The sequence below is a fragment of the Microtus oregoni genome, unplaced genomic scaffold (assembly GCF_018167655.1).
Source record: "Microtus oregoni isolate MIOR12 unplaced genomic scaffold, Mior012 000013F_ref0000133, whole genome shotgun sequence".
Lineage (NCBI taxonomy): Eukaryota > Metazoa > Chordata > Mammalia > Rodentia > Cricetidae > Microtus > Microtus oregoni.
Window position 1 is genome coordinate 28,550,335 of NW_024543072.1, and position 24,670 is coordinate 28,575,004.

At 40.6% G+C, this 24,670-nt stretch overlaps 1 protein-coding gene across 7 annotated transcripts in view; it reads left to right on the forward strand.

Annotated features, from left to right (window-relative positions):
* Positions 1-24,670, forward strand: part of Cfap20dc (CFAP20 domain containing) — a 220,436-nt gene that overhangs the window by 39,977 nt on the left and 155,789 nt on the right. Inside the window, exon 1 of one of the 7 annotated variants that reach the window (XM_041662661.1) lies at positions 3,700-3,756. The exons of the other annotated variants lie outside the window; for them this stretch is intronic. The gene's annotated coding sequence lies outside the window, so the exon portion shown is untranslated. Of the gene's footprint in view, positions 1-3,699; positions 3,757-24,670 lie in introns of those variants that run through there. 7 annotated transcript variants of the gene reach the window in all.

Sequence of the window (24,670 nt, forward strand, 5' to 3'; positions counted from 1 at the left end):
CCTGCCATTGTGTGCAAATAAACTAGACCAGTATTGCTTTATTAATGAGCCTTGTCGCTTACAAATGAGTAGTACAAATTACTAATAAGTATTTATGGTGATGAAACTTGCTTTGTCTCAGTGGTCTCATCTCTCAAATCTTACTTCTTTTCTTTCTTAATCTGTTCCTGTCTTCCTCACTGTTCAGTGCTCCTAGCCCCAGGAAGGAAATCAGATTGTAAACGGTAGTGGCAGCATTGTCTGTTCTAGAGGTATGGCGAAACATGCAAAGCTGCTTTATTATTCCCTGCCCAGCATCTTTGATGTGACACTCTTAAGGTTTTTCATTCTGGCTCAAGCTGTCGTGTCCAACCAAATCCACTGCCCACTCTTTCCTTTGTCTGTTTCTGTTCCCTCAGGCCCAAATTGTCTGTAAGACTCCTGGGTTATTGGTAGGACCCACAAACCAATACATCCTTCCACTCTTTCAAGTTACTCCTTCTCTCACTTCTGTGCCTGTTCTTTCATATGCATCTGTGAAATCTCACTGTCTCTTTAAAACTGAGCTTCTCCCTGAACTGGCTTTTCCTATTTGAATTAGTATCTACTGCATCTGCTGTGGTTTCTGTAACATTCCTTGTACATTCTGTAGTAGAATTTATTTGGTTGATATGTAGTTGTGCAGGTTTACCTTTTCTGGTAGATCATGACTTCCACATAGAGATGAGCTATGTTTTATTTTTCAGCTGTGGTGTCTAAGTTAGCATTTGGAAAAGAGTAGATATTCAGAATGTAGAGCATATTTTTTCTAACAAGAAAACAATTATTTAAATTATCATTACTTCTTCATTGAGTACTAGGATTATTTGATTATTAAATGTGACCCAGCGACACTATATGTGGTTCATACTCACCAGTTACTCAGCAGTGACCCACCCTGGTCGTTGTGGCACACACTTTCATTGACCCACCATTGTGGTTTTCTCACACAGGCGTGTATCTTTTATTGATTCACACAAATGTGCACTAATGTCCCACAGTTCCGACAGGGGTTGATCCCAAGACTCCTTGGATGCCAAAATCTATGGATGGCTCTGTGTTTACATACAACTTGTACACACCTTCCCACATGTTGTTAGTCATCTATACATCATTCATAATAATATAGTGAAAAAGCCATGTAAATAGTTGTGATGTCCTAGTGTGTGTGTGTGTGTGTGTGTGTGTGTGTGTGTGTGTGATAAAGACACTGTGTTCCCCACCCCACCCCCAAAATATTCACGGCTGGTTCAATCCTCAGGTCTAAAACCTGTAGAGTCGGAAGACTGACCATGTAAAGAGAAGTCAAACCTAAGACAAAAGGAGCTCACCTGCAGAAGAGGAGTACTCTTTCTCTTCCAGACCTGGGAAGTGGAAGCTTCTCATGGTTGGCCTGGGCCTGAACTTTGCTGCAGGTTGAGTTTGATTCAATTCATTACTGCTTCAGATCTTTTGAGCCGGAGGTCAGAACCATCTCTTTACAGGCCTGGAACTCCGACTCCAGGTGAGATTGTAGCAGATTTATACATGTGACAAGCTGTCCAAGCATTAGTTTCTTTCTTTGTTTTATAGCTCAGATGCCAAGTCCAGTGACCACCAGGAGTTCTCTTTGCCGTCCATAACTGGAATTCCATGACTGGGATTCTTTGCTTTCTACGATTTTTTCCTTCCTGGCTTTGCTGGCTAGTTTTGTGTCAATGAGACACAAGATAGAGTCATTTTGAAAGTGGACTCTTAGTTGAGAAATTGTCTCCATAATATTTGCTTGTAGTACAATTATTTTATAAGTGATTGATGTAGAGGGCCTAGTCCATTGTGGGTGGGGTGGTACCACCCTGGCGGCTATGGTTGTGAGTTTATAAGAAGGAGGAAAACGCCAGTAATCAGCATTCATGGCCTCCATGAGCTCCTCCCTCCAGGTTCCTGCTTTTAATTCCTGCCTTGAGTTCCCTGAATGACGAACTGTGAGCTGTAAATAAACTCTTTCCCCCCTGAGTTGCTTTTGGACATTTTATTTTACCTCAGCAATAAGAACGTAACTAAGACACTGACCATCAGTCCAAAAACTGCAAAGACAGGCTGCCCCGTGCTCTGTGAAGGCCTCAGAATCTCTGGAGCATATATCAGCTCTCTTGGGCCCTTGCTGACCTCTGGTAGCTGAAGTTCCAGAACTCGGCAAATAAAATTCTCCCTGTCCTCTTATTGCTTATGCAAATCATCAGCACCCGGAGACCCAGGGAAAAGTGGGTAGACAGATGCAGCTTGCGTTCCAGTGGGGGCTCCTCAGAATTCTAATCACTCCGGCCCAGTGCAGCTCCCAGAACTAGACTGCTTTCTTCTCATTCCCATTGTGGCTGACTTCATGTCCTGCAGAAACAGAAGCGGTTGTGGGTCTCTCATCCACTCCTGGAATTTAGTTCATTCAGTCTTTCTGTGCAATTGACCTGGTGAGCGCTTTTACGGCGAGTTCATAGGTGTCAGACTTGTTCTGTATCAGGCATGAGAGTAGCAGTTTTTAAAAAGTGATAGAGTCTAACCTCACCTTTCTTTTTCATCCACCAATTGAATGATTTTTCCTTACATCCATATATGTATGTGTGTGTATTGGTGTGTGTGAGTAAATATATGTACACACACACACATTCAGACTATTGGATATTTAGAAAACACGAAAGTGTAGAGATTTAAAACATTTTTCTTTTATAAAAATTTATTTTATGTGATTGTTTTCCCTGAATGTGTGTCTGTACATGAGTACCTAGTGTCTGCAGAAATTAGAAGAGGATGTCAGACCCCCTAGAGCTGGAGTTAGAGGTGGTTGCAAGCCACTGCGTAAGTGCTGGGAACTGAACCCAGCTTCTTTGCAAGAGCAGCAAGTACGCTTAACTGCTGAGCCATCTCTCCAGCTCCTTAAAATAGTTTTCATTGGTGAATAACCATCTTACAGTTACCCTTGTCCTGTATACCCAAATGACTGAAAGTACTGTTATCACTGTAGAAATAGTTTCAACTTTCTTAGAGAAACAATATTATTCTTGCTGAAAACTGTTGGTCATCATCGAATTCTATGTGTGTATGATATTTTACAAATGAGAACTTAATGCTTCATATTGTCTTTAAGGCCTTTTGAAATCTAGAAGTGAGAGTAATCAATACTTAAATTTTATTAATTTGAAAATACTATAGTCTATATTGAAAGAAAGGAAGACTCAGATTATTAAAACATTTAATTACATTAATATATTGAAACTTTTATGACAATAAGAGTTAATGATCCAATGGTATCTATTATCTATCTGAAAATAATGATGGGAGGTTAAGCAAGATGTTATCAGTCTTAATTGGCAGCCATTTAGTTTATCTAAAGATGTATAGAATGACAAACAGGAAACGCTTAATTAATATAAAATGCTATGACATCAGATCCATACAAGGCAGTTTCATGTTCTGATCTTTCCTCCCAGTGATATCTTCACAACGAGTGCTCAGTGCTCGTGTGTGTCAGCTAGCTCTGCACCGCAAACTAAGATGCACCGTGGAGGATTCTTTCTCATGCGCCTTTGGGACAGTGAAGTTGGTGATGTAGGTTAGGCTTATCTGGGTTGATGTGCCTGAAGGTGGATATAGCTAAGCTCGACCTGTCTCGGGGGTTGAGCTCCTCATGTGTTCTTTCAGGTCAAGGCTGATAAAACAGCAACTACTAAGGCTCATCCCTTGCGGTGGCGTGCATGCAGCCGGGTGAGTAGGCACACACAGACCTTTCTCAGATGGAAGCTCAGAACTAGCTACTATTGCTTTTCTTCTGTTGGTTAAAACAAGTTCACTGTATTAAAGTTAAGTAAAGCCATGCTGAAAATTAGGAATTAGAGACTAATCCTGCCCAATTGGTTGGGAACTACAAAGTTCCATGGAAGAATATGTGGACAGGGTGTCTGGTGAAACACTGGAGCGAGCATGTTATTCTCTACAAAGACACTGACTCCAAGTGCTCCAGTAGGCATTTTCTCTGGGAAAGCCTAGGACTGCAAGTTGGGAGTCACAATTCTCTGAAAGCACAGACAGTGTTGGTATTTGCTGGCACAAGGACAGGCCTGTCTCAGGTTTAACAGAGGTAGCAGCTGATGAGAGGGAGCTCAGTGAGGCTATGGGTTTGCGCAGACTGCAGTGCTCAGGCCCTAGCTAAAGAGGTGGCAGGTCCTGCTTAGTTCCAGGTGCCTGGCACTGGAAGAACAGGCCCAATTTTTTTACTAAATCTTCCAGATATTCAACAGGTTTTAAAATGTTTCAGATCACTGAAAAAATATTCCCCAATGTTAAAAGATAAAACAAAGGATATAATATTCATGAGATAGGTGTGTGTGTGTGTGTGTGTGTGTGTGTGTGTGTGTGTATTGGAGAGTTTCACTGTATGTTGTCAGCTTGCAGTCCTGCTACTTAAGCATTATGTGTACTGAAATTACAGCCATGCACCACCATACCAAGTATATGTTCCTGTGACACAAACTTCATATGAACATTTATAACTGTCTTCTTATACTAAGAGTCTCATATATTTTTTCATGCCTCAAGGAAGCATCAAGAGTTCAGGCTGGAATGAAATCTTTGTCTTTCTTGTGCTTGTTGTGTGCCATAGAAAGACCTTTGCTTATGTCATGCATTTGTGGAGTACCTACTGTACATCAGAAACTGCTCCAGCTTGTTATGCTACATCAGGACACAAAGCGAAGATCCCTGCTCCCACAGAGTTCACGTTCTCTCTCCCTACAGCTTTAGTGCCTTGTCCTAAAGCTGCACAGCCATTTCATTCTAGGTTTTACATGAAAGTGTTGGCAGTAGAAGCCTTGCCATTCAGCTGCCTCAGGACCTTTATTAGGTAGGAACAGCCAGAGGCAGCAGCAGTCGGTATATTTAACGTAGAGACTGTGTCCATTAACCCAGTGTGTCTGCTAAATGAGCTGCTTGTGTATTTAGTTTAAGCAAAAGCAATTTAAAAAAGAGCCCTTAGTAACTGAGGGAAATTAGAAAACCTTCATCTTGTTGCAGGTACAGCTTCTGTTCTGTTAGGCTCTGCTGTCTTCCTGGAGGTTAGTTTTGCATCTCTGCTGATATATAGCGTAGGGAGGATTGAATAATCTTTATTGCCACCAGGCATAGTTTATCATGTAGTCAGATACATCAGTTCTTCCATTTTCAAGTCATGGGAGTAGATAGCAGATGTCTTTAGACTTTTGTGCCAACAAATTGTGCTTTCATCTCTGCGTGACTAGACATGTGACCACTATCAACACTGTGCTGTTATATGTAACTTATATCTTCAATGGCAATACCTGTGGGTTGCTTTGCCTCACATCTGTTGGTTTAGAAATATAAAGAGAAATAATCTAAATATAATCAAACTCTAAAAGCAACCTATGACTTGCTATTTGGAAACATAAGTTGCCAATATAGAGTCAACCTCTAAAGCCAGGTCAGGTCACAGAATAGCTATAAACACGAAAGTTTGCTTGTTGAATTAGGAGCAGCGGGGCTGCGTCCCAGCACCCGGTTGCCCGCACGGCTAGCTTTACCCGAAATAATTACATGGACACTGTATTCTTTTAAACACTGCCTGACCCATTAGTTCCAGTTTCTTATTAGCTAGCTCTTACATATCGATCTAACCCATTTCTAATAATCTGTGTAGCTCCACGAGCTGGCTTACCAGGAAAGATTTTAACCTGCCTCTTTCTGGAGTGGGAGAATCATGGCGACTCCTTGACTCAGCTTCTTTCTCCCAGCATTCTGTTCTGTTTACTCTGCCTACCTAAGGGTTGGCCTATCAAATGGGTCTAGGCAGTTTCTTTATTAATAAGAAATCACTCCCACATCATTTGCTGCCTAAAACATTTATATGGCAAGTGTTTGCTTCCTTTCTTATTTACTTAAAATCTGCTGCAACTGGTTTCCCTGCCTCTGCCAATTATATACATTAAAGATTGAGGGGTGAATAGAACCTTCATCTGGCGATGGATGGAGATAGAGACAGAGACCCACATTGGAGCAATGGACTGAGCTCCCAAGGACCAAATGAGGAATAGAAGGAGGGAGAACATGAGCAAGGAAGTCAATACCGCAAGGGGGGCATCCACCCACTGAGATGGTGGGGCTGATCTAATGGGAGCTCACCAAGGCCAGCTGGACTGGGACTGAAAATGCATGGGATAAAACCGGACTCACTGAATATGGTGGACAATGAGGGCTGCTGAGAAGCCAAGGACAATGGCATTGAGTTTTGACCCTACTGCATGTACTGGCTTTGTGGGAGCCTAGCATGTTTGGATGCTCACCTTCCTAGACCTGGATGGAGGGGGGAGGACCTTGGACTGCCCACAGGGCAGGGAACCCTCATTGCTCTTTGGACTGGAGAGGAAGGGGGAGGGGAATGAGGTGTGGGGGGAGGGGGAGGAAAAAGGGAGGCGGGGACTAGGCGGAAATTTTTAATTAAAAAAAATTTAATAAAAAAACCCACAACAGAGCTCAGTTGAATGAATTAAAAGATATTATACATACATTGATAGATAAAGATTATAATTTAAGGCTATCATCTTAATGGACAATTAAGTGAGAAACAGTGTAGTCACACTTACCACTGAAACAGAACTGAACACTTGAACTAAACATAATTTTGATAAAAAGAAAAAAAGATTGAGGGGTGGGAAAGAAGCTAGGTTGTTCCAGTGCATAAAGTGCATGTACACCATCAGACACCTGAGCGTCATGTCTGCAGTGGCTACAGTCTTTAAAGCTGTGACGCTTCCCTTTTTCTGTGTTGTTTTCTGTGTGGTTAAGCATCCATTCCCATTAATTACTCTGGGAACACTTGAAGAGAAGTCCTTTTGGTTTGACATATGACTTTAGAAAAAATCAAACCACCCATGGCTTATACATCTGTCTTTAACTCAAATCCTAGGCAAGTGACTTAATTTTCAGAGCCCCTGGTTTCTACACATGTTAAAGAAGATACCTACTTGATGTGGTGATTACTACCTAATGATTTAAAGGATGTTTTTAAACCAGGCAAATGCTAGCTCTTATTGTAAAATAGTCATGATGATTTTTGTCACACCAACGTCCAGAAACAAATCTTGGGGGAGGGCAAAGGCAAAGAAAAATTGTGTCAGTCACTGAGCACATCAGATTCATGTAATAAGGAACAGAACATCAAACCCAGTGTTCTCTATAGAGCCAAACTGTGACTGTTTGTTATGGTTACCAGGATGCGTACCGTTGAGTCTCTAAATTCACAGTTGTAGCATCATCAGTGGTAGTTCTTAAACATGTTACTAAAGTGATGGGTTTTAGAGGTTTTATTTTGAGTGATATTTTAAATTAATAAAGTTATTAATAAATATTTATCAGTTCTTATTGGTTAAAGCCATTTTAGTTATGCTATCTAGAAGCACACATTTTCCCAGTGACTTTGTTTAGAAATGGCAGGTGTCGTCCTCACACTAGTGCTCCTTATCTCTTAGAAGGAAGGGAAGGGGAGAGGGTGAGCCATCCAGCCCATGTCAGGAGTAAAGAGGCGCCTTGGCAAGTGAAAAAACCGAGTCCCTGGAAGTCATTCTGCAGGTTAACAGACCTGCCCTGTGGCTCCAACTCTAGTCTGTTGGGCTTTGACAATCCACATGTCTTAACTTTATTATTCTGGCTTTTAGGGAGATTATGTCATGTAAAGGAACTTACCACTAAGTCTGCTGACCTTAATTCAGTCCCCTAGAGTCTGTGCTAGAAGAAGAGAACCGGCACTTAGAAGTTGTCTTCTGGCCGGGCAGTGGTGGTGCACGCCTATAATCCCAGCACTCGGGAGGCAGAGGCAGGTGGATCTCTGTGAGTTCGAGGCCAGCCTGGTCTAGAAGAGCTAGTTCCAGGACAGGAACCAAAAAACTAAGGAGAAACCCTGTCTCAAAAAATCCAAAAAAAAAAAAAAAGTTGTCTTCTGACCTCTGAGTGTGACCTCTGGTGCGCACTCATGCATGTGTGCACACACATACACACACACACACACACATATACACACATACACACACACACACACACAAACGCAATTAATGCTGTATCCGTAAAGATGGCGGTCTGTCAAATGCTACTGTAGTATATTGGGCATTCTAAAATGCCCATATTTAGTCTTGTCTAATAGTTGACCAAGCTTCGCCATTTTTTCTCTCCCTTCAAGCCACACAGAGTCCTTGGGAATCCCCTGACTGCTCTAGTCACGTCACATACACTGAAGCCAGCCATAGTCAAACATAGACAGATAATTCTTTGCTGTGTAGAGATTACGAAAGTCTTTTTCTGCAGAGGCTAAAGCTCTGAGCATCATGGCCACCATGAACTTTTTCTACTATAGTATCTCTTCTTGGGACCCATTATAACTTACAGAGGTACTAGGTCAAATCCTGTGATTTTGCAGCGATAATCAAAGTATATTTGAGGACAAGAATTAAATACATAAATCACAATTCACAATGTGTGGGGTGTTTTTTGCTTTTTGGTTTTTTTTGTTGTTGTTGTTTGTTTGTTTGTTTGTTTTTTTGAAACAGGGTTTCTCTGTTTATCAGTCCTAGCTGTCCTAGAACTCACTTTATAGACCAGACTGGCCTCGAACTCACAGAGGTCCACCTGCCTCCACCTCCCGAGTGCTAAAATTAAAGGAGTGCACCACTACCACCTGACAGTGTGTTATATTAACATTGTTTTAAATTTCCTAGGTCTCTTCTGTTTTCTGTTTCCCATACAACAAGCTTTAATTCTTTGAATTTTGTTTTTATAAAAGAAACTAACCAGGAACAAACCTGTTTATTTGCAAAATATATTTGCATATTAGTTTTTGAATCATGAAAATGTTTTTAAATCATGTGGAATTAATAAAACGATTCTTTTTATACTTTAATTTAAATTCAGTTTTCTTCGTTATTTCCCCTCATCAAATAGTCAAAAGATTTCATTTAATGGTTAAAGATGTAATCAGAACCTTCAGTTTACCTCAGAACTGGGCTATTTCCTTGTGTTTCTCACCTAAACCCCACCTAGGTGGCTCCTGAGCTGTGGCTCAGAAACTCTCCCTCAGGCCTTTCTTTACACAGCCACTGCTCCCTTAGGCTCTGCCCACTCTTCTGACTCCATCTCTGTCAGTGTGAGTTTCTCGGCCCCCCTGGTTACTCTCTGACTCTCCAGGAGCCCCGCCACCACATATCCCCACTGTTTCAGGCCCTAACAGGCCCTGCAATGTTTCTAGTCTCCCTTCAGTCCTTCGCCAACATCCCTAAATGTTCTTCTGTCAGGCATCAGGGTCCCCTGAGCACCGTGGTGAGCACTGCATTTCCAGACTGTATCAAGTCACCGCTCCCTCAACTTAAAAGAGCAGCGTAGGTGCACTTGCGTTTCTCATCCTCTCTGACTTGCTGCACTATGTTGTTTTAAACCTTTACCCACACCACTGTGCAAGCTGGCCAAAACAGGGAACTTATGCAAACACAACTCTAGCAATTTGGGGGAAGGGCAAAGACAGAAAGTTCAAATGTACTTTTTCTATAGAAAATTTCCAAGTTGAAATGTATAGTTCTGGTGTTTCACATACAAATACAGTTAGACGTAAGCCCCAGAAACCTGTTAAGATCTGTTAAGACCTTTCTGAGTTAGCTCTAGCAGTTATGGACCAATGAGAGGCCCTCTAAGTATGTATAATTTGTATCTCTCAGACCACGTACTATCATTACCATTGTTACTCCTGGCTTAAAGCCATAGCACTCAGCCTTTCCTCCTCCTGTGGAACAAGCTTAGTGGGCAGTAGTCACAGGAAATTGCTATGCTTCTTGAGCCTCCTTATTCCCAAGGGAAAGGTGAGTGTGCTATCTGCCTATTCCCGCAGCCCCATGAAGCAGGACAATCATTCCGCAGCCCCACTACACAGGAAAATCAGATGTGATAGGGAGTAGAGTCAAAGCAGGAACTCAGTTTATTACTGTGAGCAGCCACTTATAAAGATTAAGTGACACCCTGTGACGTAAGGGTATCTCCAGCCAATGAGAAGTAGCCAAATTCTCCCCCTGGCTAGAAGGGTGTCTACCTAGTTTTTGCTGTCTCATCCTCGCTCCAACTCAAGCCAGGCTTTTCTCTGTCCTATAGGCCTTGAGGTCCAGGCCCTGAGATAATTTTGGCCCAAAGAAATCCCTGTCATGTTTCCTTTATTGACACTGACACTATTTTCATCCTAGCCGAAGTCCCTGAATCAGGTGTAGGGCAGCCTCTTCCTGATGTCTCTGGGCCATCTGTCAGTCTGTAATGTGATGGGATCTATGGGAGCTTTTCAGAGAGACACTTAGTCCTGTCCTTTATAGATCAATAGTAAACAGTGTCAGACCAGCTTTTTGCTGTTATTGTTTCTTTGACATAGGATACAGTAGGCAGTGAGTAAATATGTTTATATAGCCTGGCCTGAAAAACTTATTCAAAATATGTTATTAAGGTAAATATTTTTTTTTCATTTGAGCTTTTTTTTTTTTCATTTGCTACAACTGGAAAAAACACAGCTGTTTGTTGTTGTTTGGTTGTTGGTTTTAGTATAAACAACTAAGAACAGTTCTTAATAAGTGAAATTAATTTTCATAAATAAGTCTGAAAATGACACTCATTGCCTGGCAAGTAAAACAAAAGTTGGTGTTACTTGGGAAAGAACTAATATAAGTAAATATAATTTTAATTCTTTTATATCCAACAGTTTAACATAAAAATATTAATTCCATTTCTCCAGGTTGTTCAGGCAAACAGAACTGTATCTGTTGTATATTTATTATATGGCTTTGGCTCATAATCTTATAGGGTACGGTAACGGAGACAGAGGAGTCCCATAAGCCATTCAAAGCAAGCTGGAATGCCAGGAGAGCTGTTGATATAGTTCAGACTCAAAGACCCAGAAACTAGGAAAGCTGTCATTAGAAGCTTTCGTTCAGCCTCTGTTCCCATAGTTACTAGATGAAGGTTCTATGGTGACATTTAAGATACTCATCAATCTGACCACAAGGCAAGGCCGTTCAGGCCCCTCTCCTCTATTGCTTAGGGTCTTAGCTGGGGTCGTCCTTGTGGATTCCTGGGAATTTCTCTAGTGCCAGGTTTCTTGTTGGTCCTATAATGGCTCCCTCAATCAAGATAACTCTTTCCTTGCTCTCATCGCTGTCCTTCCTCAATCACCACTATCCTGTTCGCACAAGTTCTCTTCCCTCCTCCCCTTCTCCCCTCTTCTTCCCTTTCCACCCTCTTTTCTCCCCTCAACTTCATGCTCCCAATTTTGTCAGGTGATCTTTCCAGGTGGATCTATGCATGTTTTCCTCAAGGTTCACCTTGTTACTTAGCTTTTCTAGGATCATGAACTATAGGTTCAACATCCTTTGCTTTACAACTAGTATCCACTTATGAGTGAGTACATACCATGTTCATCTCTCAGGGTCTGAGTTACCCCACTCAGGATGATTTTTTTTTCTAGTTCCATCCATTTGCATGCAAATTTCAAGATGTCGTTTACCGCTGAGCAGTACTCCATTATGTAAATGTGCCACATTTTCTTTATCAATTCTTCGGTTGAGGGGTAGCTAGGTTGTTTCCAGGTTCTGGCTATTACAAATAATGCTATTATAAACATAGTTGAACAAATGTCTTTGTAGTATGATTGAACATCTTTTGGGTATATGCCAAAGAGTGGTATTGTTGGTTCCTGAGGTAATGGGAGCTAATGGGAGCTCACCAACTGCAGCCTGATAGGGAAGGAACCAGCATAGGTCCAAACTCGTCCCTCTGAATGTAGGTGACAGTTGTATGGCTGGGGCAGACTGCAGGGCCACTGGCAGTGGCACCAGGATTTTGTACTGGCTTTGTGGGAACCTATTTTTGGATGGTTTGCTCAACCTACATATAGTAAGGAGGGCCCTGGACCTTTCCCAAAGCATTTTGCTTTACCCTCTCTGAGGTGTGGGTAGGGGGGTGGTATGGAGGGTAGGTAGATGGAATGGGAGGAGGAGAGGGAGTGGGAACTGGTATTGGTATGTAAAATGAAAAAAGATAGTTGTTTTCTTTTTAAAAAAAAGAAAGAATTATTTTTTTAAAAAAAGCTTTATTCAAATATTGACTCCAAGTCCCAAGTTAGAAGACTGATGCCTACCCAAAAACAGGCAGAGAGCAGATTCTCCCCTCCTCCACTTCCATAGGCCTAGCTGAGGCCACCCACTTTCCAGAGGCAGTCTGTTCTACTCAGTCTGCCTATCCCAAACCAACTTCCATCTGCATTCCTAGAAGAAATGTTCATCTGAGTCTGTCATTGCACAGTCAGGATGATACAGAAAAGCAATGGTTACAGCTATAGTACATAATGGGATTTGACTTGAAGATGAACTTTATTAGATAGTCCTTTTTAATTTAAATTTATTATTTTGAGGATTGCATACTTGAGTAGTATATTTCCATTTCCCTCCCTCTCCATGCTGCTGCCCTACCCAGGACACTTCTATTCCTTCTCAAATTCAAGACCTCTTCTTTAATTCTTAGTTACTTGCCTATGTATACATCCACACTCACATTCACACAAAATCTACTGAACCCGTTTAGTGTTGCTTGTATATACTATGAGTTTAGGGTTGATGACTTGGGATTTGGTAACCTATCAGGCAGCTCCTCCTCAGAGAAAATTGATTCTCCCTTTCTCGGCAACCTTAGATTGCTTGTAGCTCATCGTCTAGGAGTGAGGCCCTGTGAACTTCCCCCTGCCTATGTTGGAATGTTCATTAGTGTTGCCATTATGCAGGTCTTATTTAAGCAACCATGGCATCGACATTTCCTGGGAACAGCCTGTCATGTCTAGAAGACACCGTCTAGCCACAGGCGTTCTGACTCTCTGGTTCTCACACTTCCCAGCTCCTCTCTCATGATTTTTCCTGAGCCTTATCTATAGGGGTTGCATTGCAGGTTATAGAGTCTACTATTGTATAAAGAAGTTTTTTTGAAAAGGAATGAGAGCTGAACTTCTTCATAAATAAAAGGATGAGTGTTTTGAATGCAGCTAGATTATGGTGGTTTAGGAAAATACCAATAGTAGATTCCCCTAATGTTTTCTATGCAAAATCATTTAGCCTAATTTTAGAAATGTTCTAATTCCTTCTTGTTTTAAATACAATTTTCATTTTGATTTCTAGAATAATGTTTTAGTGGGAAATTACTGACAACAGTTTCTGCTGAATTACAGTTGAAAACATGAAGACTTGGTGTAGTTTTTTTGGGAAATTTTTCAGGTACAGATGAGTTTGCAGTCTAAAAAATAGATTTGATGGATAGAGAAAACTCTCCCCTGTGATGGCAAAAAGGAAAGCAGGTTGCTTTGTGCAACTATATCTCCTAATATTCTCTTCACAGTGGCTTCAGGGGCCGTGCCGTGAAGGGAGTAACCCTCTCTCAGCCCAGAGAAAAGAGGTGTAGATTGTGCAGGCAGAAGGGTCTGGGAGCATGGAGGAAAATGTTTCAAAATAAAAAAAGGGACCATTTGGAAATGTAAAAGAAAATGGAGATGCTGGGGTGAATTGGATTCCTTTGCAGAGGGAGAGGCGGCCTGTCACCTCTCGTGGTACCAGAGCTCCACCTGCTGCCCAAGAAAGGCAAAGAGGCAGAGCTGCTGGCCACGAAGGACCTTCCCCATGCCACCATTACTGTTTAAGTTTTTAATCTTTTGGATCTTTACTCAAAGTCATTGAAGCTGTTCTCGTTCTTTGCTTCCACTCATACCTTCCCTTCTCTTCCTGATAAATATTTCATGTTATCATTTCAAAAGCTGTCAGTGTTTAAAAAAACCATAATTGGGAAATATATTTGCTGATTTGTTGAGGTGCCTAGAAATACATATGCATAAAGTACAATTTAGATAGATAGTACACCTGGATAAAATGCATATGGCAAAGACCAAAGACAGGAAAAGGAAGAAGGCTGTATTGCAGCCAAGGAGAACAGCTCTAGTTTTAAACACTTGAATTCTCTGACACTAATTTGCTTGCTGCCTTGGGCAAGTTACTTAACTTTTTTTGTGAGCTGCAGTTTCTCAAAAAAAAAAAAAAAAAAAAAAAAAAGCCCAGAGGATAATGGCACTGCTTTTTCTGCACTTCATAGAATTCTTATCAGATGAAAGATTGAGTGATGCTCCACTTTATCTAGCCACCACACTCTAGCCTCAGCCATCTGTAATGAAGTTTAGAAGCAGAAAAGCACTACATGCTAAGAGAAGGGCCAGGCCACAATGGCCTGTTTGTATGTGTACACCTGTACAGCTGGGTGTGTCCATGTTTCTTCCCTCCATAAAGGTAGAAAAATGAGAGATAAGGGAAGTAAGAATGAATGTACTTGAAAATTCATCACACACATAACTGTAGAAGATGCCTCAGAAGTCCAGTAGCATTCTTAACCCAGAACTGAATATAATTAAGTCTAGATTTCAGTCTAACATACTACTAGGATCCTGCTTCACAGTGAATAGGGGCTTTAGCAAATATATTCTGAATCTCTGTCAGAGTGTTCTTTAAAAGAATTTATGTGTATATGTTTGTGCATGTGAATATATGTCCATGTATGCCATGTGTGTTCAGGTGCCTGCAGAGACCAGGAGACAGTGTCAGATTCCTGGATCTGAAGTTAAAGTAGATTGTATTTTATCCATTCCATTATGGGTGTAAGGAATCAAACGTGGGTTCTCTGAAAGAGCAGCCAATGCTGTTAATATCTGAGCCATCCCTCCAGTCCAGACAGCTCTTTTTACAATTGATTGATAGGGAAGTGTGTCATGTATAACCTGCCCAACAAGGTGAGTTATACTACAGTAACAGGTTCTCTTTTACAGGATCATTGTCTCACTAAGAGCATTTAAAATGTGGACTGGAAAGGAAGCTTAAGGAAAGTTTTACTAGTACCTGAGGTTCGGGAATGTGAACAAGCTGTAAATCTTAGCGGCTATGGGGAGAAGGAGGCTACAGAAGAGCAAGAGACTAAAATGTGCTATGTATAAGCACTCACACGGCAGGAGGGTAGATTGCTTAAGCTCAAAGAAAGAATGCAAAAGACCAGAATGTCCAGGAAAGCAAAATCCCCCAGCTTATATTCTACTAGAGAGACGAAAGGTTAAAAGGAAGTTTATTTGGAAAGCAAAACCCAAAGTCAGAGTTAAAAAGCAAATGCACAGACAGTACAGGAGTGCCCAGAAAGCTCGCTTGTGGAAGAGTGCCAAGGATAATAACTCAGGAGGAACATTTGAGCTGCGATCCACAAGTCAGAAAGAGGTCGTAGAAAGGCTGAGAAGAGCATCCTAGACAAGTGAGAGCTGCCCGTGCCCTGTGCAGGGCTTTGTTCCAGGGATCCCAGAGAGTCCTGTGTAATGCTAGGTGCAGTGACCCCACTCCTGCTTGTCCGGCAGATGTGACACTTTGTGTCCACATGTAAAATCCCAGCTGCAGATCATCCTTGGGAAGAAGTGCAGTGGCCAAACAGTGGTCCTGCACCTCACATCTCCATGGCAGAGGCTGGCATCTTCTCTGGCAACAGAGCCATTTGAAAGCGTTTCTACGTTGATTGACTTTGCCAGTACATATTTCTGTCTCTTTGGAGTTGTTCATTTCTTCAAATATCTCATCCTCCCAGGACCTCTCTGCAGAAGCTGTTGACAGCTGCAGTTCTGTTTTCAGGGCATTGTCAGCATACAGAATGCATTCCTTGTACTCCTGGGTTTATTACATACTACCATTTGTGCCACAAACCCCTCTCAGCCACCTGGGAATTGTTTATGCAAATTACTTTTCTTTACTCTGATCTTTATCCTTTATCCATGGGATTATCTAGTTTCAAAACTGCTTTCCTTGTTGGAGGTCCTAGTTTTTCCTTTTCTGCTGTAGCCTGTGCTTCTGTCCTGTGCTTTGCTAATAAATAGATAAATCAATGACGTACTCTTTAATCATAGCCAAATAAAGCTATTGATGGTAAGCATTAATTTTTAAAATGCTTTTATGTTTACATAAACTATGAAAATTAATTTGCTTCCACTGTTGAAAAGTAATCACTTGTGAAATGCAAAATAAGTTTTGTTTATTTCACTGACAGTCATAAGCAACTCAAACATTCCTTTCACACGTTCATTTTTATAGATTCATGATGGAATCGGAATTTATATTTCAGAATTTTATTTTTCTTGGGTAAAGTGGAAATATTTATAAAAATTTATTAATGAATCTTGAAAACTTTGGCCGTGAACTTGTGGCGTGTACATTGCATACTTCAGCAATTCTGAATACTTCTTAAAGACAGGAAATGAGGAATGCTGCATCTAGCAAAATTCTAGGAAGGATTTAAAATGTAATCATCATTAGCAAAGTTCTAAAAATGGCATGTTCTTCCTTAGTACATTAACTTCCTTGCTGTAATGTTGTGTGTTCGCCTTCTCTGTGTATGAGATACACCATTCTTCCTTCTATAGAGCTAAAGCCAGTTATGTGAGAATTACCCCGATTCTGTGTGATTTAGCCATCACCAGCTAACTTTTCCAGATAGTTCTCTGGAAGAGGTTGATATGATGACCTAGGGTGTAAAGGTCACATATTCACACAAAAATAAATAAATGGAAGCAAAAGAGTAAATCTACAGAAGAAAGACACAATATAAATTTCTGTTTCTGATTCCAGTTGTTAAAGACTTTAAAATGTATGCAAACTATGTGCTGAAGTTTTATCCATATTTTCCTTTATTTATACATTTACATTTATTTTACAGTCAGTCTTGTTAAAATATAATATAGTAATCTTATCTTCTATTATGTTAGATGGGAAAGATGGTTGTAAAATATAAATAATGTAATTATTTTAAATGAGCACCCTCTGAAAGTTTTACTATAATCCTTGACAGAAATATCCCAACACTTGGAACTACAGTGTTAATGTTCTCTTAGAAAATTATTATTTTTCTTCCTTCCAGGTTAATTTACAGTATAATTTTCAAATCTTACTAAGATGGAAAGTATTTTTAAATTATAAAAATATGATTTAATAAAAGAATCTAAAGATTAGAAATAAAGGCTCAATATTTTAGTGGTATGTTTCTTTTAAGTCTTAAGTGAGGGTACAAATATAGTATCTTGACTAATTAAACTACCATAACAAATTACCATCAGCTGATTAGCTTACCAACAGAAGAATTATATTTGTCACAGTTGAGATGAAAGCATGATTTGACATATGTCAGTTCATGAGAAAACATTAGAAATTGGTCCCATCTCACTCTTCCTGATTATGGAAACTTGTACCCAGCCTGGGGCCATGAGTAACTAGGATGGTAGATTCTCCTCTTCCTTCCATGGCACATGAAGTATGAACAAGAAATAATATTTGATGTTACATTAAGCCATGGTTTGTTAGTTATTATCACTATAGCCTAAACCATTGCCTCAGAGTTTCTAAAAATGTGACTCTACATTTGAATTGCTCATGTTTTCATTTTAATTTGTTAGTTTCCTGGTTTTTATTACAAAAATTTTTATATTAAATACAGTTCCATCAGAGACAGCCCTCATCATATTTGAAGAGGTTTGGTTTTGTTTTTTTGATAGTCATCGAACACTTTTATAGAGACATTTTAGACAAGTAGACCAGGTGCTTTATTCACCCATCACTCTCCTCTAAAGACCTCTCCTCTCCCACTATCCCCTTTTCTCCTCCACAGTTTTGCTTCTACTTTCATGTCACGTGTGTTTATGTGTCTGTACCAAACCTAGAATTAACAAATGAGAGAAAACATACAATATTAAATTTTTTGAGCCTGCCTTACTTTGCTTTATATGATAATCTCCAGTTGCATCCACTTTTGTACAAAAAATAATTTTACTCTTTTTTTATGGCTGAATAGAACTCTACTATGTAGTGTGTATGCCACATTTTTTTATCCATCATCTGTTGATGGATACCTAAAGTGATTCTTTAAGTAGGCTGATTTCATAAGTATTGTGATTAGGACTGCAGTAAGCTTGGATGCACAAGAATCTCTGTGGTTTGCTGACTTAGACTCCTTCAGGAATATAGCCACACATATGGGAGTACCTCCATTCTGATTTTCATACTACCTGACTTACAGTTATAACCAATAGCTTATAAAGGCCCACCCCCAATCCTCCCCAGCATCTGGTATTTGTTTTCTTGAATTTAAGAGTTCTTGCATGTGCTCTGATTTCATTGAACATTCTTTTTTTTTTTTGAGTATGAATTTTTATTGAAGGGGTATAGGAGTAGGAAAGGAGGAGACAAAGAGAGAGAAAGGAGAGAAGAGGAGAGAGGGAGCAGGGAAGAGAGGCAGAGAGCTGCCTCTTCAGAACAGCAGGGGAAGAGCTCATTGTCTGGGTTTTCATGCAACTTGTTTTACTAGATCAATTGCTATGGAATTGGTCATTTTCAGTGGGGTGATTTTTCATGTTGTGTGTTTCTGCATTGTGACTTACACATTTGGAGTTAGTTCTTCAGTTGGATTTATTTTTTAAATATTTATTTGTGTGTTTCTGGTGTGTGTGTGTGTGTGTGTGTGTGTGTGTGTGATGTCATGTGTGCGGAGTCAGAGGATAACATGACTTCTCTTCTCCCACCATGTGGGTTCCAGGAATAGAACTTAAATCCTCGTGCTTGGCAGCAACTGCCTTTACCAAGGAGCCTTCTCACCAGCCCTGCATTTCTTTTTAACCACCATTTTGTTTCAGTTTAAATATTTCAACACTCAAATAGGACTATAAATATAGATGATATATAGTATATGCTATGTATATGATGTAAAAGAGGAATTAGATTTATTTCCTTTCTTTATAGAGGTTATGAAGAATGGTACAGTCATAGACAATGGGATAGAACAATAGAAGTCAAAAAAGAAAAGTTAGTACCTATTGCTACAGAACAAACACGGATCTTATTTTTCCTTTTATTAGAGCTGTATGGTAGAATGGAGGATAATTCTAAAGAGTCTTATACAATAAGTAAATGTTCATAAAAGGTAAGGAAGACATTTAAGGAAGGGGGGACGAGTATAAAGGTCATCATCTACTACTAGTGGAAATCATTGGCTTGACTGGAGAAAAAATAGCAAGTAGAAGAAGTGGTGACTTAAACTAGAGAAATAGATACAGATTTTCTGTTTGTTCTGTAAGCAGTAGATTCATGGATTTTACAAGTTAGGAATGTAGTGTTTGTTTTGTTTCTCATAATAGCTTGCTGAGAAGAAGGAAAACAAGAAAAGGTAAGTTGAGGCTGTATAGTCTGGCAGGGAATGGTGAGTTCTGAATAGCAAGAGAAATGAAAAGGACAATTTCAGGCCCTCAGAGAAAATTTTCAGAGCTAATATAAGCAAAGGTAAGGAAAAGTTACAAGCAATCAAAGAAGGTATGGGGTAAGGCCACCATCCCAAGCACCTTCCCAAGTCACTTTAACTCATGGGATTCCATAAGATGTGGTGGTGATTGATGAGTGAGAACACAGGTTCAGAGAAGTTCAGTAACAGCCTGGTACTGGACCACATTCCAGGGCTGTCTCTAGTTTCGATTTGTAGAGGTGTGTGTGTGTGTGTGTGTGTGTGTGTGTGTGTGTGTAAGTTTCTAATTCTTTTTTCTTTGGAATTCTACCTCATATTATACTTTTATAAAGTGAAAAGCAATTCAAGAGTCTCTAAGTATAATTTGAAATTTCAAATTACTGTAAGCTAATTAAATTTTCAAGGCTGATCCTACAGAGGTTGAAAGTGCTTTTGTCTCTCTCTCTCTCTCTCTCTCTCTCTCTCTCTCTCTCTCTCTCCATGCAGTGAGGCTGCTTCTATCTTCACCATGTGTTGAGTCTGTCCCACTGTGTTTACACAGTCACTGATGCCGACCTGTGCTTGGATCAGGTGCTAGGAGAAAGGGTGTTGACCATCCCCAGACTCTCCTGTCAAACTCATTGAGAAGCCATACTCATAATCAGTCACTTAGTTCATAGTTCATTGACAGTGACTTGGGGATTTTCTGACAAATAGTACTGTCCATGTTTTTAAAGAAAGGAAGCAAATAACAGTTGTTGATGGCTTACTCCAAGTGACATTCTTTTAGGCTTCTCAGAACGGATGGGAGTATGTCAGTTGGGAAGATCTAAACTTGACAGGACAGAGTCCCTTCTCCATTGTGTTCTGACAGAGGCACCCTTCTTTTCCTCAGCCAGGTCAGGCTTACATACGTTTTTCATCCTTAATCCAAGGTATTAATAATGAGTCAAAGGATCATAGACACATGATAATAGTGTGGAGAAATAGCCTTGGGACACCCTGGAATTGTGCCTCATAGATGTTAAATTAAAAGTTGAATATGGTATGTCAAAGTGCTTTAGAGACCTATGCTGCAGTCAGACTGCCTGCCTGATACTCATTACCTAAGTGATCCAAGTCTCGTGCCTCAGATTCCTAATCTATAGGAGTAATAATGTAGCTCCTATAGGCTTGAATATTAAAGGACATTAAATAAAGGTTTGCATACATATTAAATGATATTGATAAATCATGTAACAGGGAAAAACTTAACTTTTTTGTTTTTACTGATATTTTTAATGAAGAAACCTTTGAATAAAGTAGCTTCTACAATGCTTATTTGTAATGGTGTTTACACCTGAGTTTTGTGTTTTGTCTAAATCTCCCCACCCCCTGACAGGGTCTCAGTACATAGCCCAGGCTGGCCTCAGCCTTCTAAGAGGTAACAGTTTGGGCATGCTCTGCTTTGTGTAAATTCTTCAAACAGAAAAAACTTAAAGATGAACTATTAGTCCTGAAACTTAAGTTGAGTGTGGATTTTTAAAAGCTGTTTTTCTTCATTAAATTAGAATCCATATAGTAAACCCACATTTCTTCTTGCTTACATAGTCAAGGTTGAGAGTGGGTTGGAAAACCGCACTGCTAAGAGCTTCTACAGATAGAGCTGCCCTGGTGGCCAGAGCATACTGGTCATAAACCCACCCAGGTGCTGTCCTGCCCTACAGATGGCCTCCTAGACAATTTAATGTCACTTAGGTAGTTCCAGGAAAAAAAAATGTGTAAATACATTATCCGGATGAGTTGTTTTGCATTGCCTGCAGCAACATGATGAGCCGAATGCCTTTGGTCAGAAGTTTCTCTCAGACATGGCTTACTCGGCCTTAGTACCTTGTTGGCTCAGAGGCTCTTCTGTCATCTTTGCGTGGGTACTACTGAGAATCAAGGCCATGTCTCAGAGGCTCTTCTGTCATCTGTGCTTGGGTACTACTGTGGGTCAAGGCCACGTCTCAGAGGCTCTTCTGTCATCTTTGCGTGGGTACTACTGAGGGTCAAGGCCATGTCTCACCATCTCGACTACACTTCTGCCATCTGTGCTTGGGTACTACTGAGGGTCAAGGCCATGTCTCACCATCTCGACTACACTTCTGTCATCTGTGCTTGGGTACTACTGAGGGTCAAGGCCACGTCTCAGAGGCTCTTCTGTCATCTTTGCGTGGGTACTGCTGAGAGTCAAGGCCATGTCTCACCATCTCGACTACACTTCTGTCATCTGTGCTTGGGTACTACTGAGGGTCAAGGCCATGTCTCACCATCTCGACTACACTCACTCTACTTTGATTTCTGAACATCATTGCTTCCACTGCCGTCCATCAGTGTTCATCCCAATAACTTCTGGGATTGCCTTCTCTCCAAGTCCTGAGGATTACTTGACTGCTAGCGGAAGCTAGTTCAGGAACAGGCATGTTCTATACTCAGTAGTGAGAGACCTGTGGAGAAAACACATTCAGCTAGCCTAGGCACAGTGTATTGTGTTACATGTCATGCTTTCACCCAAGGCCATGGCACATGAGTGTGCTGCAGAGCTACCACCCTTCCTCATGGATGGCCTTGGAAGACTGCCAGTGAATCCTGGGAGCCTTGAAGCCCTTTGTAGCAGAGCCCTCCAGACCACCACTCCCAATCATTTGATGCTAGAACTTTGGATTGAACCTACTTTCTATCCAGGATTATGAGTTTTAAAAAAGACAGAGTTTTCTTCAAATGAATTTTTTTTCTAATATTGATTTTCCATAAAAGAACAAAAGAAAAACCTGAGGACAAGATATTAAATCTCACCTTTGTGAAGGCATTCCTCTAGGGAGCAAATATAATATGACTCAGAATATCAGGCATCTCAAGCAGGCCTTTGGCAAGAGAGTTGGCTTTTTCCACAAGTGTTTGAACTGCTACCACTTAAGACGGGATCAATAGATTTTAGATGCCAAGCAGAAAGTGGAGTTGACACTCTTACGTAGAAGTTCCCAGCCTGGATTTCAGACTTCTCAGATTGAAAGCAGCCCTTTTCTGTACAAATCTGGGTTAGCAAAAGTAGCTGGATCCTTAGGAGCTTTGCATCTGTTTAAGAAAGTGCATAAGCACTCAGTTCTCAAAGTTTTGGAAAATGAACAGTACTGATCTGTTCTCATTGCTACACTGAAATAGCAAAGGTTAGTTTAACTTACAAAGAGTTTATAGGCATGTTCTAGTCTACCTCCAAACCCATTCTTCTTGGGTGTCAAGAGCTGCATCAAACAGAAGTTACTGTATGTGGTGTCATTTACTCTTGGAAAGCATTTGCCTCAGCCATTTAATTGATCTTATTAAATTCCAAGGGTAACCTCTAACATGTTCACACCTGTGCTCCCAGAGAAGAAAGAGTACTAGGTAAACTCAGGTAGGTGAGTGTATCAAAGATAGGTCAGCAACTGGGCTGCTATTGTCTTCATCCAGAGGAACAATGATGCCATCCTGTCTGTTAGCTGTGACCAAGTGTCTTTGCGACTGACATTTCCTGCTGCCAACTTTTTAGCCCTCCATTCTTCTTGCTCCTCCCTGTTATTTTCTCATCTACTTCCAGAATTGGGGTATTTCCTTGGCATCTGCTTTTCAGCTAACATGCAAAATTTATCTTAATTTTGTCCATGCTTAGGTATGGAGGTAAAGTTGACGGAATGGACTTAAGTTGAGTTACCCACTTTTTGTGATCATCTTTAAAATAGGCAGTATACAAATGAAAACAGTGTATGCTTCTTATTAAAGGGCTGACCATAAAAGCAAGGAGCCCTAGCTGTTGGGTTTCCTCAGCACTGACCCTGCTTCTTAGAAAAGTGCTCTGAGATCCAGAACCCTCTGATGCTCCTCTCTCAGAGCAGTGAGACACACACTTGGGAGTTCACATATAGTTGTGTGGAAATGTTGTTGCCATTGTATGTAGACCATGCTTTGCAGGGTCAGCCCTCTCATCTTAAACAAGCCCCCATAGTCAAGTGTTCTATACTCCAGAGTACTTCCGGTCCCTTTGTTATTTTTCCTCCATTAAAAAAAAATGTCAAAATGAGAATATTCTGGCACCAAGATCATCACAGACCCAAACAGGTGGTGTTATGTTATTGCCATAGAAACGGCTGCAAAAGAAATAAGCATAAGGCTTGCCTTCAGTTATTCAGTTTTAGATTGCCAGTGCCACAGTAGACATTTTCCTTTGAAGTAGAAAAGGAGTGGAACAGCTGTTAATGCAAACTTTATATAAAGGCTTGGGTATTCTCTTAGATAAAACCATACTACAAAGGAAAAAAATAAAAAATAAAGATCAAATAAGTTTTCTTAAGTGCTGCCTCAGAATTATACAGATTATAATTTTTCTTTAGATGCATGGTCTCTGTACACAATGTCATAATTCTGACATTGGGAGATGGAGGCAGGAGGATCAGGAATGCAAGACCAGCCTTGGCCACATAGTGAATTCCAAATCAGGCTGGGCTCTAGGAGACCCTGCCCCAAAGAGAGAATCAGGAAACACTAGCACTGTGATGAATGAATGGCAGAAGCACTCACACAGAGGAAAAGGTTGGGAAATTTTATTATAAGAATACATCAGGTGTGAACCAGGAGTGCCATGTGGCACCAGTTGGTCTAGGAACACCAGTGAGACTGGCATGCATACAGGTAAGGCTATGTTCACCTACCTTACACTCTGCTGCCATCTTCCATTTGTCCTGGGAGGTGAGTCTCCTGCCTCTCCTCATGCTTTATTAGTCAGACAGACTCTAACCTCAGGACAGTGAGAAGTGCCAAGAGGCCAGAGGGAAGAAAAGAGAGAGCCATGGGCTTTTTTCTTGCTCTATTTCTTCTTTCCCTGTTGTAGAATTTCTATTCTGATCCTTCTAATAAGAACTTACTGTGGTTCAAGTATCTCCTCTGCCCCTCTACACTTGGGGAATGGTAAGGACTTGACAGTTACTATTTTAGGGAGGCCTCACTATACTTCTTCATTCCGGCCAATCCTTCCCATACATCTACAACACATTATTTCATGATAGTCTCTTCATCTGAACTTTGGGAAGTGAATTCTGTTCTCACCAGGTCCTTGGCTTTGGGAATGAGTCCTGTTGAGTGAGAGTAGGCAATTTATAGGCCTCTTTGAGCTAAAAATTTAGATTCTGTTCTGAAGACTGTGTGACGTCACTAAGTTATGCCATTCATCAAGTCCTCATTTAAGGTGACCATTCTATATGTCATTAAAGTTAATCATTTGAGGGAAGCA